Source organism: Megachile rotundata, chromosome 4, assembly GCF_050947335.1.
Source record: "Megachile rotundata isolate GNS110a chromosome 4, iyMegRotu1, whole genome shotgun sequence".
NCBI lineage: Eukaryota > Metazoa > Arthropoda > Insecta > Hymenoptera > Megachilidae > Megachile > Megachile rotundata.
This window is the reverse complement of record NC_134986.1, coordinates 17934212-17961604: the sequence shown is the minus strand read 5'-3', so window position 1 is coordinate 17961604 and position 27393 is coordinate 17934212. Positions and strand designations below refer to the sequence as shown.

The 27393-nt window shown below is 38.6% G+C and overlaps 1 protein-coding gene across 3 annotated transcripts in view; it reads right to left on the bottom strand.

The window, feature by feature from the left end:
- The window catches only part of E23 (ABC transporter G family member E23), a 191332-nt gene that overhangs the window by 36489 nt on the left and 127450 nt on the right, over positions 1-27393 (bottom strand). The gene's annotated exons all lie outside the window — the stretch shown is intronic.

Sequence of the window (27393 nt, the reverse complement as noted above, 5' to 3'; positions counted from 1 at the left end):
TATGGAATTTATGTGTTTTTGAGGAATAGAGAGCTGAGTTCCACATTTTGGAGCTTTGGAGTTCTCAAGCTTTCTATTTCCTAAGCTTTGGAGTTCTCAAGCTTTCTATTTCCTAAGCTTTGGAGTTTTCAAGCTTTCTATTTCCTAAGCTTTGGAGTTCTCAAGCTTTCTCTTTTCTAAGCTTTAGAGTTCTTAAGCTTCCTTTTCCCTAAGCTTTAGAGTTCTCAAGCTTCCATTTTCCTAAGCTTTAGAGTTATCAAGCTTCTTATTTCCTTTAAACTTTAGAGTTCTTAAACTTCTTATTTCTTTCTGAGCTTTAGAGTTCTCAAGCTTCTTATTTCCTTTAAGCTTTAGAGTTCTCAAGCTTCTTATATTTTTCTGATCTTTAGAGTTTTCAAGCTTCTTATTTTTTCTGAGCTTTAGAGTTCTCAAGCTTCTTATTTCTTACTGAACTCTAGAGTTCTCAAGCTCCTTATATTTTTCTGAGCTTTAGAGTTTTCAAGCTTCTTATTTTTTCTGAGCTTTAGAGTTCTCAAGCTTCTTATTTCTTACTGAACTCTAGAGTTCTCAAGCTTCTTATATTTTCCTAAGATTTAGAGTTCTCAAGCTTCTTACATTTTTATGAGCTTTAGAGTTTCCAAGCTTCTTATATTTTTCTGAGCTTTAGAGTTCTCAAGCTTCTTATATTTTTCTGAGCTTTAGAATTCTCAAACTTAGTATTTCTTACTGAACTCTAGAGTTCTCAAGCTTCTTATTTTTTCCCTAAGATTTAGAGTTCTCAAGCTTCTTATTTATGCCTGAGCTTTAGAGTTCTCAAGCTACGAATTTCTTTCTGAGCTTTAGAGTTCTGAAGCTTCTTATTTTTCTTGCAAGATTTAGAGTTCTCAAGCTCCTCATTTTTGTCTGAGCTTTAGAGTTCTCAAGTCTCAAATTGTTTTAAGTTACCAAGTTCTTAAATTTCAAAAATGCTCAACTTCAGAAGAGTTTCTTCAAACTCTACAACTTTAAAGTTCTCAAAATTTACCTATTAACTCTATAATTAATAAAATAGATTATAAAGGGGTTCTCAATTAAGTGTACTGCAGCAGGACAGAGTATGTAACATATACATTTTTCTTTTATTGTAAGTAATAATTGAATGATAATCTATATATTCAACCAAACTATTTATCTGAATTATTTATAAGATCCAATATAAGATCCACAAAATAGTGTCATATCAAGCCACACTCATAGTATTGCAAAGAGTTAAACTTTTCATGCTCCATGTTTTATACATCTTCAAATTTCTCAAATCTTAAAATCGACCACGTTCACTCCCAAGTTCCCAAGCGTAAATTATTGTTCTGAACACAGCGAAAACAATGTAAGCACCAGCACAGAGCACTAGATGATCGATTCACGATGGTAGTTCATAAATTTTATGTGCGATATGCAAATTTCACGCGTCGGAACTGCCGTTCAGCGATTCCGATCTCCGTGTATGAATAATTATGTCGCCTATGCTGAGCCTTTCACGAGCGAACGACGACGAGAGTATGTATCCCGTTCGCCAAGAAGTCGAATCGTTGATTCTTCCACGACTCGATCGTAAATTTGCAATACCGATATGCAAATGCACCCGCGAGCTAAATGTACGTACGCGTGCCGTGCTTGAAAACTCGAGCACGCCTATCACAATCGCATAATTGTCGGTAAATTGAGTTATCAGCGTCTCGTTTGTCGAGCATGAATTTGCAATCGGGAGACTCGGTCTCTCGTTAAACATGCTTCACAAACTGTTAACCCAAATTACTAACTTACACCATTCTCTTTACGTACTCGATACAAAATTTCATTGATTTCAGTAAACTACACTGAATTCAAGGTAGACTTGATTGACATTTTTCATTTGTACTGTTGTTGACTTGTTTTGAACCTAAAACTTGATACTCGAAGATGACAGACTGAAGACATCAGCGAATTTGAATTAATAAATTAACATCCCGTGGCATTTATTTGTTAGACGCATCAGACAAGATTGACTCAGGACTATAACATTAAAATGAACAAAGAAAATTAAGATGTAGGTACTTTATATTTAAGGATACTTGATAATGCAACTAATAGTTGGACCTAAACTTCAAGCTGAGTAGGTGCGTCACGAGGGAGACTCGTCAGAACTTTCGATTATGGTGAAACATGTGATAAGTACAAAAAATGAGGTACCCTCTACTAATCGAATAAAAACATACAATGTTTTACTGCAGTAAATTTACATTTGCAAGAATAACATCTTTGAATTACGTTTCTGTTGTTTCTCCACCGAACCGACTGAGCACATTGATTTTCTCAAGAAATATATCTTGCAAGGTTCCATATATCAATTTACTTGTTTCATCAAGTCTGTTTCGGTATAATCAGATTCTAGAAAAAATTGCACTGTACAAAAGATCCATAACCTCATTTCAGAATATTTGGAAAAAATGTTAGTTTCTCAGATAACTGAATTGATTTTTCCAGTAAGGGAGGGTCTTCAAAATTTTCCAAGAGGACTTTGAAGATAATTGAAGATATCTGAAATGTCTCCAAAGTCTTCCAGGAGGACTTTGAAGATATTTAAAATGTCTCCAAAGTCTTCCAGGAGGACTTTGAAGATATTTGAAGATATTTGAAATGTCTCCAAAGTCTTCCAGGAGGACTTTGAAGATATTAGAAGATAATTTGAAATGTCCTCAAAGTCTTCCACGATAACTTTGAAGATATTTGAAGATACTTGCAATGTCTCCAAAGTCTTCCACGATAACTTCGAAGATATTTGAAGATATTTGAAATGTCTCCAAAGTCTTCCACGATAACTTTGAAGATATTTGAAGATATTTGAAATATCCTCAAAATCTTCCACGATAACTTCGAAGATATTTGAAGATATTTGAAATGTCTCCAAAATCTTCCACGATAACTTTGAAGATATTTGAAGATACTTGCAATGTCTCCAAAGTCTTTCACGATAACTTTGAAGATATTTGAAGATATTTGAAATATCCTCAAAATCTTCCACGATAACTTTGAAGATATTTGAAGATACTTGCAATGTCTCCAAAGTCTTCCACGATAACTTCGAAGATATTTGAAGATATTTGAAATGTCTCCAAAGTCTTCCACGATAACTTTGAAGATATTTGAAGATATTTGAAATATCCTCAAAATCTTCCACGATAACTTTGAAGATATTTGAAGATATTTGAAATGTCTCCAAAGTCTTCCACGATAACTTCGAAGATATTTGAAGATATTTGAAATGTTTCCAAAGTCTTCCACGATAACTTTGAAGATATTTGAAGAAATTTGCAATGTCTCCAAAGTCTTCCACGATAACTTTGAAGATATTTGAAGATATTTGAAACTGAATGTCCGAATAGGGTATTCGCAGGAGAAACCAGTGGCTCGCGAAAACTGCGCGCAGAGAGAAGGGGCGAATGCAAAAGCACGATAAAATGGCCGCGTGCGCGTACACCGGCCCCGGTATCTGATCGTGAAAGCTAAAATACAACCACCAAATGCTCGTACTTTCTACTACGTTGCTTATTGCGAGCTACGTGCGATAGCAAAGTGATAAAACGTCGGCGCAACAGGGAGCGACCGAAGGAAAGAGAGAAGTAGTGGACGCAGCGGCGTCCCACTTTCCAAGCAAAAGATACCCGCGGAGATAGCTTGCACGGTCCCCGGACGCTTTCCAGCTAGGCGAAAAAATCGAAATGTGCTCGATAGCTCGATTTACGAACCGATACCGGTCGCTGCCACTGTTTGCCATAGGCACCGATAGCGCTCGCAAATCAAATTTCAGAAATCTATATTGTACGAATGACATTTTATACTGTAATCAACGCGAGAACATGCTACACGATTCCTTTATGGAACGTCGTGGATTATTTAATTACTTTTCGAGAAAGTCAACGAGAAAGCTTCTGCATAGTCGGTTCAACGTATCGCTTTGTACTTTCTCTAAGTGATATATAGCAATTTTTTAAAACACGTAGTGCTCAATAGATGTGTAGAGTGTCGTAGATTGTCAACAATTTTCGTGGGACGTTAACGAGATTCTGCATAGTCGGTTCGGTGATACTTTGTACTTTCTCTAAACGATATATTGCAGTTTCTTAAAACTAATTGTGCAAGGCCATTCATTATTCGGTGAAGAATAGATTGATGTATAGAATGTCATAGATCATCCAAGAATTTTTATAAAACGTCTTTGAGGACTTTGTTGTAGACTCTGTTCGAATTTGTGCCTAGTCGGTTCGGTATTTGTAAATTTTTCGAAACGAGATTTTTCTCAATTTTTATATTTCCTTCTACGGTAATAACATCGAGGAAATAAGGTGTTATAGGAAATATATGAAAGATCGAGAGGTTGTAAGCGATTCTATCGTGGTGCGTGCAAAAGAGTGTTTCCATGCGACGAAAGCCGGCTGCAGGAAACCCGTTTCGTTCGCTGCACCCAAAACGAGGTTATCTCGGTTCTCACCGCGACTTGCGCGTGCAATACGCGTGTAATTTCGATATTCCGCTCGGTTCTGGCGTGCAGGTTTCATCGATGACCCTCGTGATTTCTCATCCGAGTATCTATGCTACAGAATCGAGATACTCTCGAGATGTGTATTCAGAAATTTCTGGATTCACATTCCTACGTTTTGATATTATATTCTTAAATTTCCAGGATCTCAGATTCCTATATCCGTAGATTTTTATATTCTTAGATATATTCCTATATTTCGTCGATCTCCAATTGCAATATATCTAGATGTCTATATTTTTAGATTTCTATATTACTAGATAGAAATATAGATATATTACTATATTTTTAGATTTCCACGATTGCAGATTACTATATCTCTAGATATCAATACCCTTAGATCCCAATACATCGCCGAATCCCAATATATCGCCGAATCCCTAGATCCCCGAATGCCTAAATCCCCGAATCTCCAAATCCCCGAGTCCCTAGATCCCTGAATCCTTAGATCCCCAAATCCCTAGATCTCCTAATCCCTAGATCCCCAAATTCCACAAACCCCAAATCCCTAAATCCCCAAATCCCACAAATCCCAAATCCCACAACTCCCAAATTCCACAACTCCCAAATCCCACAAATCCCAAATCCCACAAATCCCAAATCCCACAAATCCCAAATCCCACAAATCCCAGATCCCACATATCCCAAATCCCACATATCCCAAATCCCACAAATCCCAGATCCCACAAATCCCAGATCCCACAAATCCCAGATACCACAAATCCCAAATCCCACAAATCCCAAATCCCACATATCCCAAATCCCACATATCCCAAATCCCACATATCCCAAATCCCACAAATCCCAGATCCCACAAATCCCAGATCCCACAAATCCCAAATCCCACAAATCCCAAATCCCACAAATCCCAAATCCCACATATCCCAAATCCCACATATCCCAAATCCCACATATCCCAAATCCCACATATCCTAAATCCCACAAATCCCAGATCCCACAAATCCCAGATCCCACAAATCCCAGATCCCACAAATCCCAAATCCCACAAATCCCAAATCCCACGAATCCCAAATCTCACGAATCTCAAATCTCACGAATCCTAAATCCCTGGATCCCCAAATCCCTAGATCCCCAAATATTCCTAGATCCCCGAGTATTCCTAAATCCCAATATTCCTAGATCCCTAGATTCCAATATCCCTAAATCCAAAATATCCCCAAATCCAAAATATTCCTAGATCCCAACATCTGCACATTCCCTAACTTATACATCCCAATATCCCTAGATCGGTAAATCCTAATATCTCCCTAAACAGAAAACAGAAAATGGCGTTTCTGTTTAGAGCGTCAATCTAAAAATGTAATTAACAGGATAATGAAAATGTTCTTCGAAGGAATTGATTAGTTACAAGAGAACGGACCGGCGCGAAAAAATATGGAAGTTTTTCACCGCTCCCTTCGGCAACGTCTGTTCAACGTGACGGAAAATCGGCACGGAAAACGAAAGGGAAAGGGTGCGTTTCCTAGGGAGGTAATATGGGTCTGGTGGTAAGAAGTGAAAGGGAAACGACGTGCCCAGGGACACGTGGACTTCCGATTGTTTTCACTTTTCGAGAAGCAAGGGTGACCGAACTGGGGCAAACGAGTATCGATCTGTCAGCGTCGATGATCGTCCGGTGTAAATGAAAAATAATGACGCTCGAAAGCGTGTACGTTATTGTGTCCGTATCGAAAAACTCGAATCGAACTTTTCTGTGATACGTCGAGTTTCTGAAGTTTGCAACGAAAATCCCCGAGCGTAAATATCGCGTCTTCGTAATCGAATAAGAACTTGTAAAATCCCAGAAAACTCTGGCATCCATCAACCCGAGCAAATAAGAACTTTCGGAAAAGTCCGGAAATTGCTTAGCCGAGTTAACCTGACCTCGTCAACAACTGCAAGTTCCACAAATCTCCGATTCCGAGCATCGAAAAGTTCGAGGAAGTTAAAGCTTAGTATATTTTCGTCGATAAAGGAGCAACAGAGTCGACAGTTTTCGATTTCTCGTAGTCACGGTCGTGCAAGAACACCGTGTATAACGCGGCAAGAAGCCGAGAACAGTCGAGCGAGTCTCGTGGTCGTGGAACAGTGACCCCCTGGACCAGAGATACAGTTATTGCGTTTACTCTCCTCTGTGCCGGTGCACCTACCAGCTCGAACACGCGAGCGTGTACAGGAACACGCGCACACGGACACACGAGCTCGTTGCACTCGATCGCCGTCCGTACATTGCACCGCTTCAGCTAGCGATCTTCTCCGCTTCGAGTCCGACTCGTTCTACTCGTACAATCAACGGCGAATCTGGTTTCTCTACGAAATATGTGACAACCGAACGGAAATGTCTGTGGTCTTGGTTATTTTTGCATAGTTTTTCGCTGATATGGATAGGTTTATTGGATGGTTGGGAGGGAATATTATTTGAATAGGAATGGGAGGATGTAGGGAGAGACGTGGGTTGTGATCTTTGATTTTTGGGGAGGTGGGGAATTTGGAAGTTTGGGAGAGTGGAATTTTATGTTAGTGGATTGCTATACTTATAGATTTCTACGCTGCTAGATGCCTACATTCCTAGATTCCCACATTTCTAGGGCCCTGCACTCCTAGGTCCCCACACTCCTAGGTCCCCACACTCCTAGGTCACCACATTCTCAAATCCCTACACTCCTAGGTCCCCACATTCCTTGGTCCCTACACTCCTAGGCCCCCACAGTCCTAGGTTCCCACATTGTCAAATTCCTACACTCTTAGGTCCCCACACTCCTAGGTCCCCACACTCCTAGGTCCCCACATTCCTAGGTCCCCACATTCTCAAATCCCTACACTCCTAGGTCCCCACATTCCTAGGTCCCTACACTCCTAGGTCTTCACACTCCTAGGTCCCCATATTCTCAGATCCCTACATTCGCAAATCCCTGGACTCCTAGGTCTCCACATTCCTAGGTTTCTACACTCTGAGGTCCCCACACTCCTAGGTCCCCACATCCCTACGTTCCTACACTCCTAGGTCCCCACAGTCTTAGGTTTCTACGCTTTGAGGACCCTACACTCCTAGGTCCCCACACTCCTAGGTCCTCACACTCCTAGATCCCTACATTCCTAGATACCTATATTCCTACAACCTTATGATTCCACATCCCTATCTTCCCATATTCTTCAACATCGATATAATGTATTCCCTATATTCCTACATATTGCATCTTTCAAATGTGCATTTTTCAATATCTCCAAATTCACACATTCAATGTCCCCAAATTCCTAAATTTATATTTTGAAATTCTCAATTTGCATTTTTCAATATCTCCAAATTCACACATTCAATGTCCCTAAATCCTTAAATTTATATTTTGAAATTCTCAAGTATCAAATTCACATTCAATTCTTTCACACAAATTGTCGAGTATTAAAGAATTGTTCAAGAATGTTGAGAGCAGATCGAAGCCATCGCTAGTTCGATCACGATCGGGCGATCTTTCTGGTTTGGTTCGCGAAGAAAAGCAAGAAACGAGCCGATGCGCGCGCGCGTTCACGCGTCGTCGCCGAAAAATTACGACGCTTTGTTTTGAGCGTCCCTGTTTCTGTGCACTGCGGACAGGCTTCTTTTCTCGTCTGTTTTTGACCAAATACACAGCGTCCTCCTTTTTAATTCTCTTTCTCCTTCGACGACACGGTCTCTGTTATATAATTTATAAAGTAATCGACCAACGATTAAAAGCGTTTAAAAGTTTTATGAGAGCCTGAAATTTGTCCACCTCGCAATAATTTAATTTTGATTCAAAATGCAAACAATTATATTAGCTTATGGAGACTGACGTTTCCGGAGAACCGCGGAGGAATAATTAATTGAATTGATTTAATGAAGTTTCACGAAATCTTGGTTTCGCTCAAATCGAAACGAGAATTCTACTTTTTCCGTGTGAGCGGTCGGTGACTCATTTAGCAGGAGAAAAGCGTCTGAAACGTAACGTTACAAAGTGACCCGATTTACAGTTTTATTTCGAGCTTGTCGAATTTAGAAACGACCGTGTTTTCTTTGTCTTGTTAACTGGAATCGATAAATACATTAATATTCGAATCGTTATACCGCGTTTACCAAATATAAAATTTAGGTGCTGGAAACATAGGGATCTAGGGATTTAAGGATGTAAAACACTGCAAACATAAAAAACCAGAGCTATAAAATTTATAGTAGGTAGAAGTCTAGGGAATTTAGAGATTAAGGTACCTGAAGTTCCACAAATTCCATTTCTGCAATTTAAAGTATAAAATTCTCAAAAAAATAATTGCACGAAACCTTCAAATTTGCAGATCTATCAAATTAAAAATTAAATTTCCCTTTAAAAATACAATGTCGCATCTTTATACATCCTTGCCTGCTAAGGTTAGGATTCGATCGTTCGCGTGAACTCGCGCGAACGATTTCGCTTTTGCTTTCCGAGCGGCTCGTTTTCCAACCACCGAGGGGTAACCTTCCCCTGGCTGTCTTCTTCCTCGTTTTTTTTTTTCGCTTCCCCACGGTTTACCCCGGAATAATGACCCAATAATACAGCTGACCGGGATTTACGTTCACGGTCCGTGAACTGGATCCGCAACGTGCGCGTTAACGAGTTGCCGCGAACAATGGGCGACGGGGAGAAAATTGCGCGCGAAAACGCGTTCGAATAAACGTACCACTACGTTCTTCACAAACGGGACTTTATATTTTACGGGTAAGGGTACTTCGTGCCTCTGAAAAGCGAAGGTACGTTGTTCGGTCAGTGTGAAAGAAAATAAACGTTAACGAGGTAAAGTTAGATGAAGGGACACGGTGGGGTGATCACTTTCGATTTATTCAACAAGAAAAACGAGTAAAATGGTCAGAAAATTCGTGATAGGCTGTGAACAACACTTTTGTGATGCAAGGAACAATTGCTAATTTTTCAATTTTTTTATGAACAAAAAACATGCTACATGTAGTACAGTATGACGTATTATTACGTCATTGTCTTAATACATGAAAATCACATTGTCAACAATCATTCATAGACTCAATTTATTATTTTTACCTACAAAGTTATCAGAGTGTCTCAAAGTAATTCTCTACGGGTTGACGTAATATTACGTCACTGTATTCATACATGAAAATCACATTGTCAATAATCACTCATAGGTTTAACTTGTTACTTTTCCCTACAAAGCCATCAGAGTGTCTCAAAGTAATGTTCTATGAGTTCACGTAATATTACGTCATCGTACTAATACATGAAAATCGTATTGTCAACAATCACTCATAGCTTTTATTTACTATTGTTCCGTACAAAGTCATAAGAGTGTCTCAAAGTAATTCTCTACGAGTTGACGTAATATTACGTCACTGTACTAATACATGAAAATCACACTGTTAACAATCACTCATAGCTTCAATTTCTTATTGTTCCCTACAAAGTCATCAGAGTGTCTCAAAGTAATGCTCTACAAATTGACGTAATATTACGTCACCGTATTATAAACTAGCACATGTGCACACATGTGAAAATTACATTTGCAACTTTCTTCCACCGACTCAACTTCCTACAAAGCTAACTTGGTATCATTCAAATAATATAAGATTTAGAAAACGTAATAATACGTCCACGTATTTCCGTGCCATTCAGTTTGATCGCTGACTTGTTTACCCATAAAGCCATCGCAACAAGTCCCTCATGACCATCGAATAAACGTATCACTACGTTACCCAGCAAAGATTCTTCCGTTTGCCCATTAAGGTGTTTCAACGAGCATTCGTTTTCTCGCGAGAACAACCTGTTACGCTACGTGAACGGCACTCGAACTCCCACCGGTAGAAAGAACGTAGCACTACGTCAACGGATCGCAACGTAACGTTGACAAACACGAGAACGGCACACGGTATGGTAATATCGGTTGCGACAGCCAACGATGTACGTCACCACGAACAGGGTACCTGATTTGTCCACGAGGGAACGGCCGATGGAGCGGTGCCTTTTTTAACCCACCGGGAAATTCGATTTCTGCATAAACACGTGGGCGTGCAAAGTGGGCAGCGATTACGGTGTTCAACGATGCGTCATCCTTTCCTCTCGCGGACATTTAATACCCTTTGGAACAAGTAGAATAAAGGTCCATTCCAACGCGTTTTCACACGCTGTGTTCCCATGACTTGAGAACAATCGATGCGTTCTTTACTGATTACTGAACTTACGAATTTAGAACATTTTCGAGTTGACTTGAAGATCTTTTTTGTGGAAGTTAGGTGATTGGATTTGGAAGGCTGAGTATACGGGGATTTGAGAATTTTGGGGTTTGGGAATGTGGGAGATTGGGAATTTGAGGACGTGAGATTTTGGAGGATTGAGTATTGGGCGATTGAGAATTTGGGGATGTGAGAATTTGGGGATGTGAGGAATTTGGGGATTTGGGAATTTTGGGAGCTGAGAATTTGGGGATTTGGGAATTTTGGGAGCTGAGAATTTGGGGATGTGAGGGATTTGGGGATTTGAAGAATTTGGGGATTTGGGAATTTGGGGATTTAGGAATTTGGGGATTTGGGGATTTGGGGATTTGGGAATTTGGGGATGAGAGGAATTTGGGGATCTGAGAATTTGGGGATGTGAGAATTTGGGGATGTGAGAATTTGGGGATGTGAGAATTTGGGGATGTGAGAATTTGGGGATGTGAGAATTTGGGAATGTGAGAATTTGGGGATGTGAGAATTTGGGGATTTGAGAATTTGGGAATTTGGGAATTTGGGGATTTAGGAATTTGGGGATGTGAGAATTTGGGGATTTGAGAATTTGGGGACCTGAGAATTTGGGGGTGTGAGGAATTTGGGAACGTGAGAATTTAGAGGATTGGGTATTGGGGGATGTGAGAATTTGGGAGATTGAGAATTTGAGAATTTGAGAGTTTGAGAGTTTGAGAGTTTGAGAGTTTGAGAGTTTGAGAGTTTGAGAGTTTGAGAGTTTGAGAGTCTGAGAGTTGGCAAGTTTGAGAGTTTGAGAGTTTGAAAGTTTGAGAGTCTGAGAGTTGGCAAGTTTGAGATTTTGAGAGTTTGAGAGTTTGTAAATTTGAAAGTTTAAGAGTTTGAGAACTAATGAAATTGCGAGTTCAAGTGTTTAAGGAATCAAAATTTTGAAAACTTGATCTCATAAAAACCTTGCCAATGAACAATTTAAAGATTTGAGACCATGGAGGTTTAACTCCCGCCCACAAAAATGCGTAAGCTTTAATTACACTCGGGGCATATATCACTTATTCACCGATTACAGAAAAAGAAATGAGTAAGCATAAAAATCATATTGAAATTGTTCTCCTTTTTTACAATAAGAAAGAAGCTGAACTGGCAACTGATAAGGACGTTATCGCGGTTGAAAGCGAGCCACATCAAACAAAGCAAGCCTGGCCAAGTATTCTTAGCTTCTACAAAAAAAAAAAAGGAAGCCAAAGTTACGAGTGTCATTGCGAATAAATCGTAACAGTTAGACTCATATTTTTTCCTCGCGTCGTGATTCTTTTCTTCTGTGGAGATGATAGAAGCGCGTCAACGATATTCCCCTTTGTTTTAAGATCGTTACCCATTAATAAGGCGACTGGCAAAACACTTTCACGTTTATGATATGACGGTGCAATGTAAGTCGTTGCAACATGAAAGTGCCAAGTTTGATTGGTGTCTTTTGACGATAATCGCTGGGGATGCTATATTTACGCGGGTTCTAATTAGAGCAATTAACAGAAGATATGAACAAACGTTTAGGTTGGATAATTATTTTAGCAATGATGTTTCGTTGGACTCTTTCGTGTCTTTAGATAATTGTTTGGTAGTTTTAGTAGTTTGATTTCAACGGATTTTATGTTTCGTTTGTTGCTGACTTTATGGGGTGAACATATAGTTGCTACCATATAAATTGTAGCATAATACAAACAGCAAATTTATAAAAGATTACTATGTAACAAAAATTGATCATCATTTTATGAAACTATAAGACAAGTCAAATTGAACAAAATCAATTATGAGACAAGAATTGAATGTCATAAGACTGACTCAAATCGAATTAAACCGAAGTGAATCAAATTAAGTCCAGTTGAATCAAGTCACTTTCAAATAAATAATACTTAAGCACGTCGAAATGAATGTAGTTAAATAGAAGAAAATGCAGTTGAACTAAGCCTACAGGAAACAGATTGTATCTAGCTAAATCGTATTAAGTCGAAACAGGTAGAACCGCGTCGAACTCGATCAGGATAGATCTCGACGTCACCTAAGATCAGATTGATTGAATTAGGTCACCTAAAATCGAATATTGGTCCAATATAACGAATTTTAATATTAGATGAAAGCAAATGGAATTAACTGTATTTGATACAGAACGAAATCAAATCGAATTAATTATATTTGATGTAGAAGAAAATCAAAACGAATTAATTATATTTGATGTAGAAGAAAATCAAATCGAATTAACTATACTTTACGTAAAAGGAAATCAAATGGAATTAATTATATTTGATGCAGAAGAAAATCAAATGGAATTAACTATACTTGATGCAGACGGAAATCAAATCGAGTTAACTATACTTGCCGCAGAAAGAAATCAAATCAAATTAACTATACTTGCCTCAGAACGAAATCGAATTGAATCTATTAAAAATAAAAAATAAAAGTTAAAAAAGAAAGTAATTAAAGTAAGAATCATAATCGCGAAATCGCGTCTAGGTTAGGAGAAAAATAACTAGGATATTCGGTGTCGTATTGGTCGATGCACGTTGCGCATGCGCATGCGCGATTGCATGCGTGCAAGTCGGACGTTGAGTGATGATATCAAGTATATATACGACTGACTGTGTGTCACGGGTCATCGGCCCTCGGATATTCTTGGCAATTCTCTCTCTCTCCCTCTTTCTCCCTCGTTCGCTTGATTTCTCCTCCTCCTTCTCCACCACCTCCTTTCTCTCTCTGTCGTTTTTTTTCCTATCTCTCCCTCTGTGTTCGACGACCCTCCCGAGAGGCTCGTTCGCTCCCCTCGCTATCTCTCGTCTTCCCTCTCGTTCCCGGACTCGAGACTTCTTCTCTTCCGTTGTCGTTTCTCGCCCCTTACGCCTAGCCTGTGCCTTTCGCCCGTTCGATTGGCTTCTAATAGTCGAGCTGCAATCTCGGTACATCCTGTCTCTCCGGACGCCGCTAACGAGAAAAATGGGGTGCGAGCACCGGGGGGATCGTCGCTCGATTCTTCCCTGCGACGCCATTTGTTTCCGAGTATTCCGAGCTCGACTCTTCTTCAAGGTACACGATCATAATTACTCCAACAAAGAATTAACTCTCTGACAAAATTCGCACACTCTATCGTGGACTAGATCGACATATAGACGGGAAAATTACTTTTCTCTTTGTGACGGAGAGAAAATGGGGGTGGGAACTGTGCTATATGTATATTTCATAGATCAATTTTCACATCACTCGTTACTCGACACCTTTCGTTCTATTTACGATATAGTGCTTTCTACTAGTCTACTTGCACTTCATGATCTGAATTATGTATCCAGGAACGTATGAGCTAAATCCAAATTTATAAAAGATCAAACTTAAACCTGGTACTACGATTTATTTGTCAGGTGCATTAGAACTGACTAATCACAGCTTCAATATTAAAATAGACAAAGAAAATTGTAATGTTATGTCAATTTGATATTAATTGACTATGCAGCTAAAGTAAGAGTCAGACTCTTCACGATGTGCGTCTTGTGTGCGTCACAAAGTTAGACTCTTCACGATGCGCGTCATGAGTGCGTCACAAGGTTAGACTCTTCATGATGTGCGTCATGAGTGCGTCACAACTTAGACTCTTCACGATGTGCGTCTTGTGTGCGTCACAAAGTTAGACTCTTCACGATGTGCGTCATGAGTGCGTCACAAAGTTAGACTCTTCATGATGTGCGTCTTGTGTGCGTCACAAAGTTAGACTCTTCACGATGTGCGTCATGAGTACGTCACGAGTCAGATTCTTCATGATGTGCGTCATGAGTGCGTCAAGAGTCAGACTCTTCATGAAGTGCGTCATGAGTGCGTCACGAGTCAGATTCTTCATGATGTGCGTCATGAGTGCGTCAAGAGTCAGACTCTTCATGAAGTGCGTCATAAGTGCGTCACGAGTCAGATTCTTCATGATGTGCGTCATGAGTGCGTCAAGAGTCAGACTCTTCATGAAGTGCGTCATGAGTGCGTCACGAGTCAGATTCTTCATGATGTGCGTCATGAGTGCGTCAAGAGTCAGACTCTTCATGAAGTGCGTCATGAGTGCGTCACGAGTCAGATTCTTCATGATGTGCGTCATGAGTGCGTCAAGAGTCAGACTCTTCATGAAGTGCGTCATAAGTGCGTCATGAGTAATTCTGTCCAACGTGCCTCATAATTTTCAACTCATCACTCCATATACTCTCAAAAGTCGACAATTAACAAGTCATCAAATTAGTATGGAGCTAAGGTAGATCTCAGAGCCTTGAAACGGGCAACAAGTGAATTATTTATCAAGTTTCAGTAATTGCACAAGGAGTGTTGCAGTGAAAGGGTTAAGTGGCATTTTCTCAACACTCATTACTCCTCATTAAACCTTGCCCAATGGCCAGCCTCTAACCTTCCTAAACATCCTCATCAAGCGAACGACTACCGTTCAACCTCGCTTTCGCAATCAAAAATTACAACAGCTGACTGGAAACGAGATAATCAGCCGGGTCCATTATACAGGATAAGACGTGATGTACAACTCGTGTACGATTCAACTTTATCTGATGTCCACGTGTAGACGTCTACCTGTTCAGAAATGTCTTTATTTACTCAGATCGTCTTGAGAGACTGTTTCTTTAAAAGCAGTAGACTATTTATTCAAAAGTAGCAGACTATGTCTTTAAAAGCAGTAGACTATTTATTCAAAAGTAGCAGACTATGTCTTCAAAAGCAGTTGACTATTTATTCAAAAGTAGCAGACTATGTCTTCAAAAGCAGTTGACTATTTATTCCAAAGTAGCAGACTATGTCTTCAAAAGCAGTTGACTATTTATTCAAAAGTAGCAGACTATTTCTTCAAAAATAGCAGAATATGTTTTTAACAGTAGGATGTATAGGATGACGTATAGGATGTCCACACCTAAGTGTGACAGGCGATATTTCAAGAACTGTTTACGACATGAAAAATTGTTTCTATAGAAATTTTTGTGTCATCAATAATTCTTGAAATATCGCCTGTCACACTTGGGTGTGGACACCCTGTAAGCAGATAGTAATCTGTCAGAAAATAAAACGTGTATTCAATCATTTAAGATATATTCATGGCTATTCCTCCAAAATTCATCAACCAATATCTGTCCATAAATAAAACGTGTCTTTAATTATTGAAGCTAGAATTCTAACATTATTTGTTCAAACTTCATCAGCCTACTGTCTATCCATAAATAAGACGTGTCTTCAATTATTATTGAAGTTATAATTCTAAAATTATTTATTCACAATTCGTCAGCACTTATCTGTCCATAAATAAAACATGTCACCAATTATTGAAGTTATAATTCCAAAATTAATTGTTCAAAATTCATCAGCTCTTATCTATCCATAAATGAAACGTGTCCTGAATTATTGAAGCTATAATTCTAACATTATTTGTTCAAACTTCATCAGCCTACTGTCTATCCACAAATAAGACATCTCTCACTGCAATTCTATTTAAAAGAAGAGAAGTATGTCTAACTGAATAATTCTAAAATTAAGTCTTCAAAATACATCAAACCATGAGAATAAACCTAAAATGAAGCACGTCTCCATATACCTCACATTCGATTATTTTATAAAAATTCATTCGCTAAAAAAAATATATTATGATGTACTTGGAAGTCTGGAACAATCTGACCTAGCACACCGCCCTTCGTGCCTTCTCGGAACGCGATTACAGAACCGAAGCGTCGGGTTTCATTCATCAAAACGCAACACGGTCGCGCAGCTCGCTAAAGAGGGCAATTTCGTCTGGATGACGACGCGACACGTTGAATTTCAATTTGTCGAGCTTCGAGGACGAGGTGGGTGTCGGGGGTTAATTCGTGGCACGCCAGTAAAGCTTTTACGAGCTTCCACCGGTTCTCCCATGAAATTCCGAAAGTTGTTTTTCTCTCGTGGACAATGTGCCAGTAAAACGTCGCGTTTCGACCAGAAGGACGTCGTTTTGTCCCCGAACCCGGGGGAAACGACGATTCGGATCCTCCGTCCAATGACACGCGTCGTGATGGTAATTGCGGCGGCGTAAATGTTCCCCGTCTAATTGCCGTCTCGAAGAATCGCTCGGAACGACCCGAGACGATCGGTTGCTGCCTCTGTAACCCCGTTTTCAAGCTTTATGTCCTGGTTTTTCTAGCGTTCCGGATTCCGAGTGACTCAGGCCTTTGGGTAACGGGATCAGGGGAAAGTTAGGAGGTTCGGAAATTTTGTGGGAGAAATTTGGGAAGTTGGGAAATTGGGGGAGTGGAGATTTGGGGATTTGGGAATTGGGAGTTTGAGGAATTGGGGATGTGGGAATTTGGAGGTTTGAGGAGTTGGGGATGCGGGAATTTGGGGATTTAGGGATTTGGGAATTTGTGGTATGGGGGATGTGGGAATTTGGGGATTTGGGAATTGGGTGATTGAGGAATTGGGGATTTAGGGATTTGGAGATTTGTGGAATTGGGGATGTGGGAATTTGGGGATTTGGGAATTGGGTGATTGAGGAATTAGGGATTTGGGGATTTGGAAGTTTGTGGAATTGGGGATGTGGAAATTTGAGGATTTGGGAATTGGGTGATTGAGGAATTAGGGATTTGGGGATTTGGAAGCTTGTGGAATTGGGGATTTAGAGATTAGGAAATATAGGAAATTGGGAGCGTGGAAATTTAGGGGTTTAGGGATTTGGAAGCTTGAGAAATTGGGGATGTGGAAATTTGGGGATTTGAGGACTTGGAAATATGGGAAATTGGAAGCGTGGAAATTTGGGGATTTGAGGACTTGGAAATATGGGAAATTGGAAGCGTGGAAATTTGGGGATTTGAGGACTTGGAAATATGGGAAATTGGAAGCGTGGAAATTTGGGGATTTAGGGATTTGGAAATATGGGAAATTGGGAGCGTGGAAATTTGGGGATTTGAGGACTTGGAAATATGGGAAATTGGGAGCGTGGGAATTTGGGGATTTAGGGATTTGGAAATATGGGAAATTGGGAGCGTGGAAATTTGGGGATTTGAGGACTTGGAAATATGGGAAATTGGGAGCGTGGGAATTTGGGAATTTAGGTATTTGGAAATATGGGAAATTCGGAGCGTGGAAATTGGGGGATTTAGGGATTGGGAAATATGGGAAATTGGGAGCGTGGAAATTTAGGGATTTAGGGATTGGGAAATATGGGAAATTGGGAGCGTGGAAATTTGGGGGTTAGGGATTTGGAAGCTTGAGAAATTGGAGATGCAGAAATTTGAGAATTTTAGGAATTACAAATATTTGAAATTGAAAGCTTAGAAATTTGTGCCTCCTTAGGCACTCCTAACCTTCCCAACCTATTTATTAAAACTAAGAACTCCTAACCTTCCTAACCTATTTATTAAAGTCAGAAAAACATTTCCACCCGTTGAAATCATTCATTAAGCATAAAAAGACGCTTCTTTGTAATAATCCTTTACAAAGAACTACCAAATTAATAATAATTACTGTTATTTTTGTGAAATTTCCGATTCATCAGACACAGCAGCAAAATAAATGAGTAGGTTGCAAATTTAGTTGGCAACTTGATACCTCCAGCGTACAGAAACAGAGCAGAACGAAGAGACGAGCTGGCCGTGATTTGCAACGCGAAACAACCGCAGGAAAAACGCAAATGAAAGGCATTAGTTATTCCCGACAACGAGGAGCCCATTAAAATTGCAACTCGTTCTCGTAGCTTCATCATCGTCATCGTGATAGATCGTGGTAAAGAATCATCGTGTCTACGGCTGAAAACTGACCTATCATTTACTGGACATACTAAAAAGAATCGACTTCTTCCTTTTTTGGGAAAATCTTCTCTATCTTAATAAGGCGAACAAATATTTTTATCTGGTAAATAAAACTTGTGAGACATTTGTATAATTGCGTGAAGAAGTTCAAGGAGTTCAATGTGATTGATTAATTGTATGATATATATCGTATCATTGTATATCATTATGTGGGATAATATATCATTAGTTTTAATTATATGTGACATAATATGGCGTTAGTTCAAGTTATATGTCAGTTTCATAACTAATACACCGATCAGTTAATTAAGATCGTATTACGGTAGTGAACTTAAAATTTAAACTTGCTTATGAAACTTGCTTAGCTTCAATATACTAGCTTCAATACTTAAACTTTATTAACTTACTCCACGGTATTGAAGTTAACAAGCAACGTTAATTAGCAACGTTTATTAAGTTAAATTAGTAAATATATTTAAGTACAATACAATATAATTCAGATGAACATTTAACAATAATTAATTTATCTTTTTAATCAGTTAATTGTAGAGTTTTATTTTTCATCTGTAGAGTTAATTGTAGAATTTTATTTTCCATAGCTTTCATTTTAATAACAGTTGCAAAGTTGTGGAGGCAGAAAACGTAGAGGGCTGAAGCCAAGATGGCCGTCGCGGTTTCCGTCGTTTTATTCTACTTGGCTTTCGGACGAAAAATGCTCGACACTCGCTACTGACATTCTACCCACGGTTTCGTTCTCGAAAAAGTTCTCGTCGTTTAACTTCGATACATTATAGTAATTAATACAATAGAAAAGTAGGTATTAATATCGAGATGACACATTTCCCATCGGTGTGTAGGTCGTCATGGAAAGTCGATCGGAGGACAGTTTCACCGTCCAGGAAAAATTCAGCCACTCTCTTTCCTTCTTCAATGTGGAAATCTCTATTTCCCCACCTTCTACAGTTTCCCCTTTCATCGAACGCCTACTATGATTTGGTGCTCTTCTTGTGATGGGAACGGTGATGAAAAAATTTGCTAAGTTGGGAATTCGAGAAGGTGGAAATTTGAGGACGTGGAAATTTGAGAAGTTGGAAATTTGAGAAGGTGAAAATTTGAGAAGGTGGAAATTTGAGAAGGTGAAAATTTGAGAAGTTGGAAATTTGAGAAGGTGGAAATTTGAGAAGGTGGAAATTTGGGAAGGTGGAAATTTGAGAAGGTGGAAATTTGAGAAATTGGAAATTTGAGAAGTTGGAAATTTGAGAAGGTGGAAATTTGAGAAGTTGGAAATTTGAGAAGGTGGAAATTTGAGAAGGTGGAAATTTGAGAAGTTGGAAATTTGAGAAGGTGGAAATTTGAGAAGGTGAAAATTTGAGAAGGTGGAAATTTGAGAAGGTGGAAATTTGAGAAGTTGGAAATTTGAGAAGGTGGAAATTTGAGAAGGTGGAAATTTGAGAAGGTGGAAATTTGAGAAGGTGGAAATTTGAGAAGGTGGAAATTTGAGAAGATGGAAATTTGAGAAGTTGGAAATTTGAGAAGCTGGAAATTTGAGAAATTGGAAATTAGAGAAGCTGGAAATTTGAGAATTTGGAAATTTGAGAAGTTGGAAATTCGAGAAGCTTGAAATTCTCAAATTTGAGAATCCCAAACTTGCAAACACCCAAACCACAAAATTCCAATTAATCCCCCAAACATTCCCTCATCAACATCAAAACTACCCAAGCCATCAAAATCTAAAAAGCTTCCAAATGTTAAAAATTACCATTCGAATAATTTCGTTTCCCGATACTCCTCTCGAAAACAAAGCGATCTTCGATAAACGCTCGAGCGAAGAGTCACTCGAAGCAAACATCGTCATAAATAAAAAAAAGCGGAGTTGGCGTTTGACTGCAACAATCTCAGGGTCTTCTCTTTGCCCCTCGGCAAAGGACACGCGGCAAGGGGTTAAAAAAAAGGAAGCAATCGAAATTGCCTCGATAATATTGAACGACCGCGTGACACACACACAGCTCGTATGCAACTTGTGTACCATCATACTGCACCGACGGTTGTTTTCCAACGTGCCGTTGACCTCGCGTCGACGCGTGCATCCGTTCACGTGTCTGCGTGTGTCGTTGTGTGTTTGCGAGCAACGGTGTTACTTCCTCGATCAAGAAAACCAACTGTTATCACGCGATTCGCGTCGATAAACTGCGTGATTATTTTCTTGGTGTTTGAGTTAAGGGTGCATTTTTGGGAGGGTGGGATTTTTGGGAGGGTGGAATTTTTTGGGAGGGTGGAATTTTTGGGGGAGTGGAATTTTAGGGAGGGTGGAATTTTTGGGAGGATGCAATTTTTGGGAGAGTGGAACTTTTGGGAGAGTGCAATTTTTGGAGTGAGTGGAATTTTTGGGAGGGTGGAACTTTTAGGAGGGTGGAATTTTTGGGAGGATGCAATTTTTTGGGAGAGTGGAATTTTTGGGAGAGTGCAATTTTTGGAGTGAGTGGAATTTTTGGGAGGGTGGAATTTTTGGGAGGGTGGAATTTTTGGGAGGATGCAATTTATTGGGAGAGTGGAATTTTTGGGAGAGTGCAATTTTTGGAGTGAGTGGAATTTTTGGGAGAATGCAATTTTGGGGAGGATGCAGTTTTTGGAGTGAGTGCAATTTTTGGGAGGGTGGAATTTTTGGGAGGTTGGAATTTTTAGGAGGGTGGAATTTTAGGAAAAATGTAATTTTTGGGAGGGTGGAATTTTTGGAAAGGTGGAATTTTTGTGAGGATGGAATTTTTGGGAGGATGCAATTTTTGGAGTGAGTCCAATTTTTGGGAGGGTGGAATTTTCGGAAGAGTAGAATTTTTGGAAGGATGCAATTTTTGGAACAGTGCAATTTTTCTATGGTAAATTTTTGGTGACACAAATACTCATCTAGGTTTCATAAATAGGTGAAATTATTTATACCAAGCAAACAGCAGGTAACTGTTCTAAATTGATTATCTAAAATTACTGTCTAAATGGATTATCTAAAACGATTATATAAAATCAAAGACAGTGTGTAAAATAAAAGACTCCTTTTTTAGAAGCTTCATAAACGTTGTTTAAAATATGCTTCTTAATTAAATCAATCACAGTCACGCTATTTACAATGTCTGTCCCTACTCGTCTCATGACAAGAGAACAATGTATCCACCGTACAAAATGTAAAGTAAAAATGTTTGTAAAAGTAGCCAGTATTTTATGACGTTCGTAAAAATTGTAAATGAATATAGATCGCGTGCACGGAATCGTGTTGAACATCGCGCTGTTCAATTACAGCGAACGATAAACAAGCCCGCGAGTTTACAATGTGAAAGGAGAAGCATCCGCCAAGTTTCTCTCCGGCCTTAATAACCAGGATAATTGGAAATTAAGGACGTCGTCTTATCGAGCAGAGCACAGCCGTTGCTGTCAGCCTCGGTGAACTGATAAATCCTTCCCCAATTAAACAACCCCGTTGATAAACCGAACTTCGCTAGGCTTCGTGGAACGATTCAATCATAGTTCTGGTCTAGCGGAAAAATTGCACAAATCTATGAAAATTGAATGAGACAATTCTAGTTTGTCTAATGTGTTTGTCAAGTATATAAGAATGAGCGGACAATGGCTGAAATTTGGGCCACCATAAATTAAGGAGTCCTCTAAAGTCGGGACTAGGTTTGAAGGATTAATTGATGGTTTCCAGGCTTGCAATACCAACGAGTTTATTTTTCCAAAGTGGCGATGTATTCCTAATAAAATTTGAGAAGTTGGGGATTTGAGAAATTGGAAATTTGAGAAGTTGGAAATTTGAGAAGGTGGAAATTTGAGAAGTTGGAAATTTGAGAAGGTGGAAAATTGGGAAGGTGGAAATTTGAAAAGGTGGAAATTTGGGAAGGTGGAAATTTGAGAAGTTGGGGATTTGAAAAAGTGGAAATTTGAGAAGTTGGAAATTTGAGAAGGTGGAAATTTGAGAAGGTGGAAATTTGAGAAGGTGGAAATTTGAGAAGGTGGAAATTTGGGAAGGTGGAAATTTGAGAAGTTGGGGATTTGAGAAGGTGGAAATTTGAGAAGTTGGAAATTTGAGAAGTTGGAAATTTGAGAAGGTGGAAATTTGAGAAGGTGGAAATTTGAGAAGGTGGAAATTTGAGAAGGTGGAAATTTGGGAAGGTGGAAATTTGAGAAGTTGGGGATTTGAGAAGGTGGAAATTTGAGAAGTTGGAAATTTGAGAAGTTGGAAATTTGAGAAGGTGGAAATTTGAGAAGGTGGAAATTTGAGAAGGTGGAAATTTGAGAAGGTGGAAATTTGGGAAGGTGGAAATTTGAGAAGTTGGGGATTTGAGAAGGTGGAAATTTGAGAAGGTGGAAATTCGAGGAGGTGGAAATTTGAGAAGGTGGAAATTTGAGAAGGTGGAAATTTGAGAAGGTGGAAATTTGAGAAGGTGGAAATTTGAGAAGGTGGAAATTTGAGAAGGTGGAAATATGAGAAGGTGGAAATTTGAGAAGTTGGAAATTTGAGAAGGTGGAAATTTGAGAATTTGGAAATTTGAGAAGTTGGAAATTTGAGAAGTTGGAAATTTGGGAAGGTGGAAATTTGAGAAGTTGGAAATTTGAGAAGTTGGAAATTTGAGAAATTGGAAATTTGAGAAATTGGAAATTTGAGAATTTGGAAATTTGAGAAGTTGGAAATTTGAGAAGTTGGAAATTTGGGAAGGTGGAAATTTGAGAAGTTGGAAATTTGAGAAGTTGGAAATTTGAGAAATTGGAAATTTGAGAAGTTGGAAATTTGAGAAGTTGGAAATTTGAGAAGTTGGAAATTTGAAAAGGTAGAAATTTGAGAAGGTGGAAATTTGTAAAACTACTCTGTGTGAAGCCACCCTTACAATATGTCAAAAGTACATATAATTCCAGGTGTTCAACACCGTTTCAAGAACCAAGAGTTAATGACGTTAATGATTCTAGCATTCGTCAATTACCTCCGAACAAATGACGAAGGTGAAAAAGTGTAGTGGCATTCGAGGAAACGCATAAATCAAAAGGGAACGACTTGCTTCGTCGAACGCGGAATCGTGGAAATCAATCATCGAGTCTGTTGGATTCCAAAACCGGTTGCATTGCCGTCGCAGCAGCTGCTTCGAAGGTGAAACGAGGAAAACGAAGGAAAATCGTGTGTCGAACAACGGGGCTCGGATTTTAATCGTCGCCCATTGTTTCCGTGTGTCGAGGTGGCCGCTCGAGGTCGATAGTCTCGCGGATTCGACCACAGGCGGTCGCGAAACGCGGAGAAAATATCAGTCGCGTGAAAGTTTCCTTCTAATCGCGGATGCGAGTTCGTGAGATGCAGTTTTTAAACGCGATCCACCGCTTTCTATCGTTTTCCTTTAAGACCCGCGAGAAGAACCGCCGGGAAGAACGGCAGTTCCGCGAAACTCTTCCACGATTCTGAGAATGGCGAACCATTCATCCGTTCAAGGATTGCATTAGACACGACTAAATAATTTAGATATCGGTATTGAAATTCAATTCGATCTGAGTCAGCGCCGCTGCTATTCGATTCACCGCGATTTAGTGCCACTTTGGTCGGCCTCGCTTCGATAATCAATATTTCACGATTGGAGTTAGCGCGGTTCGATTCGACGGACATTAAGTGCGATACAATTCTACTGGAATTAATTTGGGGTATTCAATTTTATTGGAGGAGTAATGAATTCAATTCTTAGGGATTCAATTGTATTTAATTCAATTATATGCAGTTCAATTCTATTAGAATTCAGGCAATTCAATTATGTGTGATTTAGTTCTGATGCACTCAATTCTGCGAGATTAAATTCCATTCAATTCCATTCTACACAGGTCAATTCTGTGCAATTCAATTCTTTTCCAATCAGTTCCACATAATTCAATTCCATACATTTTCATTCTACGAAATTTAATTCCATTCAATTCAGTTCTTAATATGTAAATTCTGTACAATTCAATTCTGTTTAAATAGTTCCACAGAATTCAATTCTATATAATTTAAATTTACGAAATTCAATTACATTAAATTCAATTCTTAATAGGTCAATTCTGTGCAATTCAATTTTGTCCCAAACAGTTGCACACAATTCAATTCCATATGATTCAAGTCTACGAAATTTAATTACATTCAATTCAATTCTCAATAGGACAATTCTATGCAATTCAATTTTGTCCAAAACAGTTGCACACAATTCAATTCCATATGATTCAAGTCTACGAAATTCAATTACACTCAATCCAATTCTTAATAGATCAATTCTGTACAATTCAATTCTGTTCAAACAGTTTCATACAATTCAATTCCATATAATTCAAGTCTACGAAATTCAATTACATTTAATTCAATTCTTAATAGGTCAATTCTGTGCAATTCAATTCTGTTCAAACAGTTTCACACAATGCAATTCCACGAAATTCAATTCTCAACAGGACAATTATGTGCAATTCAATTCTGTCCCAAACAGACCCATACAATTCAATTCTTTATAATTCAAGTCTACGAAATTCAATTCTTAATAGGTTAATTCCGCACGATTGAATGGTTGTCGAATCAATAGCACACAATTAAATTCTTTGCAATTCGATCCAAAGCGACTCAATCCCACGTCCTTCAATTAAAACCGTTTCAATTCCCCGCGATTCAGTTCCACGTCAATTCGACACGTTTCTCATTCCCGCGACCAAGATACTCATAAAATAGAAAATTCACAGACCTAAGCACGTCCGTCGATCATAGCGAAATTATAGATAATTAAGTAGCATGCAGTTTTTCTATGTTAATTATCCGGGGAGAGAAAGAGAAAGAGCCGACCACCGTTCACGGATCATTTTCGAAATAATACGTTGACGGAGGGTTCGTTACTTCCAATTGACCGACTGGCCTAATTTCTACCGATTTCTCTCGGCGATCCGAGCCAATGGAGATGCAACTTGCACTTCACCGAAGCGTTTCGATCGATCGCTAACTTCGACCACCTCGTACCTGTTGCTAGGCATTCGTTAATTTTATTCCTAAACTCCCCTTTTTTTCGTTACCTCTTAAATCCCCCTTCATCCGAATCTTAAATCTAAACCGATCGTAGCGGAAAACATTTCGTATTCCACGAAAGGAAAAATACACTTTCACGACGTCTCAACCTAAATTCTCTCGGTTCGCAGAAGATTAATAACTGATCCGATGGAAGTGTCACAAACAGCTTCTGTTTCTTTTTCCAGAAAAAGTACTCGTAAAATGGTTTCGTTTATTAGCCTTCATCGGGGCAGCTGTTCCAAAACGATCAAATCGAACGTCATAATCAAGTTCAGCTTAAGTATCGTCACGCTAAAACCGGCGATGACGAGTGAGTTCTAGCTGGCAATTAAGTCTTCTTAAGCGGATCCGCCGCTAATAAAATGGACACGATGAAGTCGTTTCGCGGTGATCCGATAAAAAATCGCGACAACCACGCCGCTATCGCCGAGAACAATTAATCCACGTCAGGAGCCTGTTGCAACCCTATCCAACAGAGTTCAACGACTGTCCCTCTCTCGGCTACTACGTAAGATTGCCAGTTTAATCGCTGCAATTATAATTAAACTTTCTTTGCGAAATTTATTTTTTATCTTCATTTTGAATCCATCGATACAGCTTTTTATTCTTTTAGATTTTTATGTAGTATAAAACGTGTTCGAATATTTATATCGAAGGACTGTCACTGCAAAAATTCTTGGTAGGCTAATTTTATTATTATAGAGGTATTATATGGAAATTGATAATGTGAAGCGGGGAGTAATTAATCACTTCTACCTTTGAAAATTTGACATTTTTTGCACAGGTGCATCGAGAATGCAATTTCACTTTTCGAACCCTGAATTTTAGACTAGCACTAAAAAGTGTTTGGACCACTTCAAAGCTGATATCTCCTACATTAACTTTATTGAGATATCAAGTAACGTGAGCAAGTATTTAGCAGAGATTGTTAATTGCTGAAGTCTATCACTTTTTGCGGAGTGCATCAGATAGCATGCATCTGCACTTTACAGCTCTGCAAGAAACAATGATACGCAAAATTAACACTGAAACTACCAATGCTATAAGTGACTGTTTTATAACTTTTTGATTTCGAGTTTCAAAATTTGGTGAGGTTTTGTTGAAGTCTGTAAGTGTCTCAAAGTAAGTGTTCATTATACAGGTAGATTTAGAGTTGAGTCATTTGTATTTCTAACCTCAAAGAAGTCATCGAAGATGTTAGCTAAAATAATTATTAAAAAGTCGTGACAAAATGAAATGTTTAGGTGTTTTTATTCGACATAACGATGAAAGAACATTTATTTTTAAACTTCATTTTTAATTTCAAAGTAGGTGTTCATCATACAGATAGATTTAGTGTTACATGATTTGTATTTCTAACCTCAAAAAGGTCATCCAAGATGTTAATTACAGTGATCATTAAAAGGTCATGAAAAAACAAAATTATACAGGTGATTTCATTTGATGTAACGATAAAAAAACGATGACTTTTATGAGAATAAAAAATGTTATGTTTCATTGTTTCTTTATTTTTCAACTTCATTTTTAATTACAAAGTAAGTGCTCATTATACAGGAAGGTTTAATATTAAATTTGTATTTTGAACCTCAAAAAAGTAATTCAAAATATAAATTTATTATTGAAAAGCAACGAAGGAAATGTTACAGGTGTTTTCATTCAAAGCAACAATAAAAGAACATTTATTTATCAACTTCATTTTGAACTTCAAAGTAAATGTTCATTAGTTAAGTTTGATATTAAATCACTTCTATTTATGAACCTCAAAGAAGTCATTCAAAATATAAATTTATTATTAAAAAGCAACGAAGGAAAT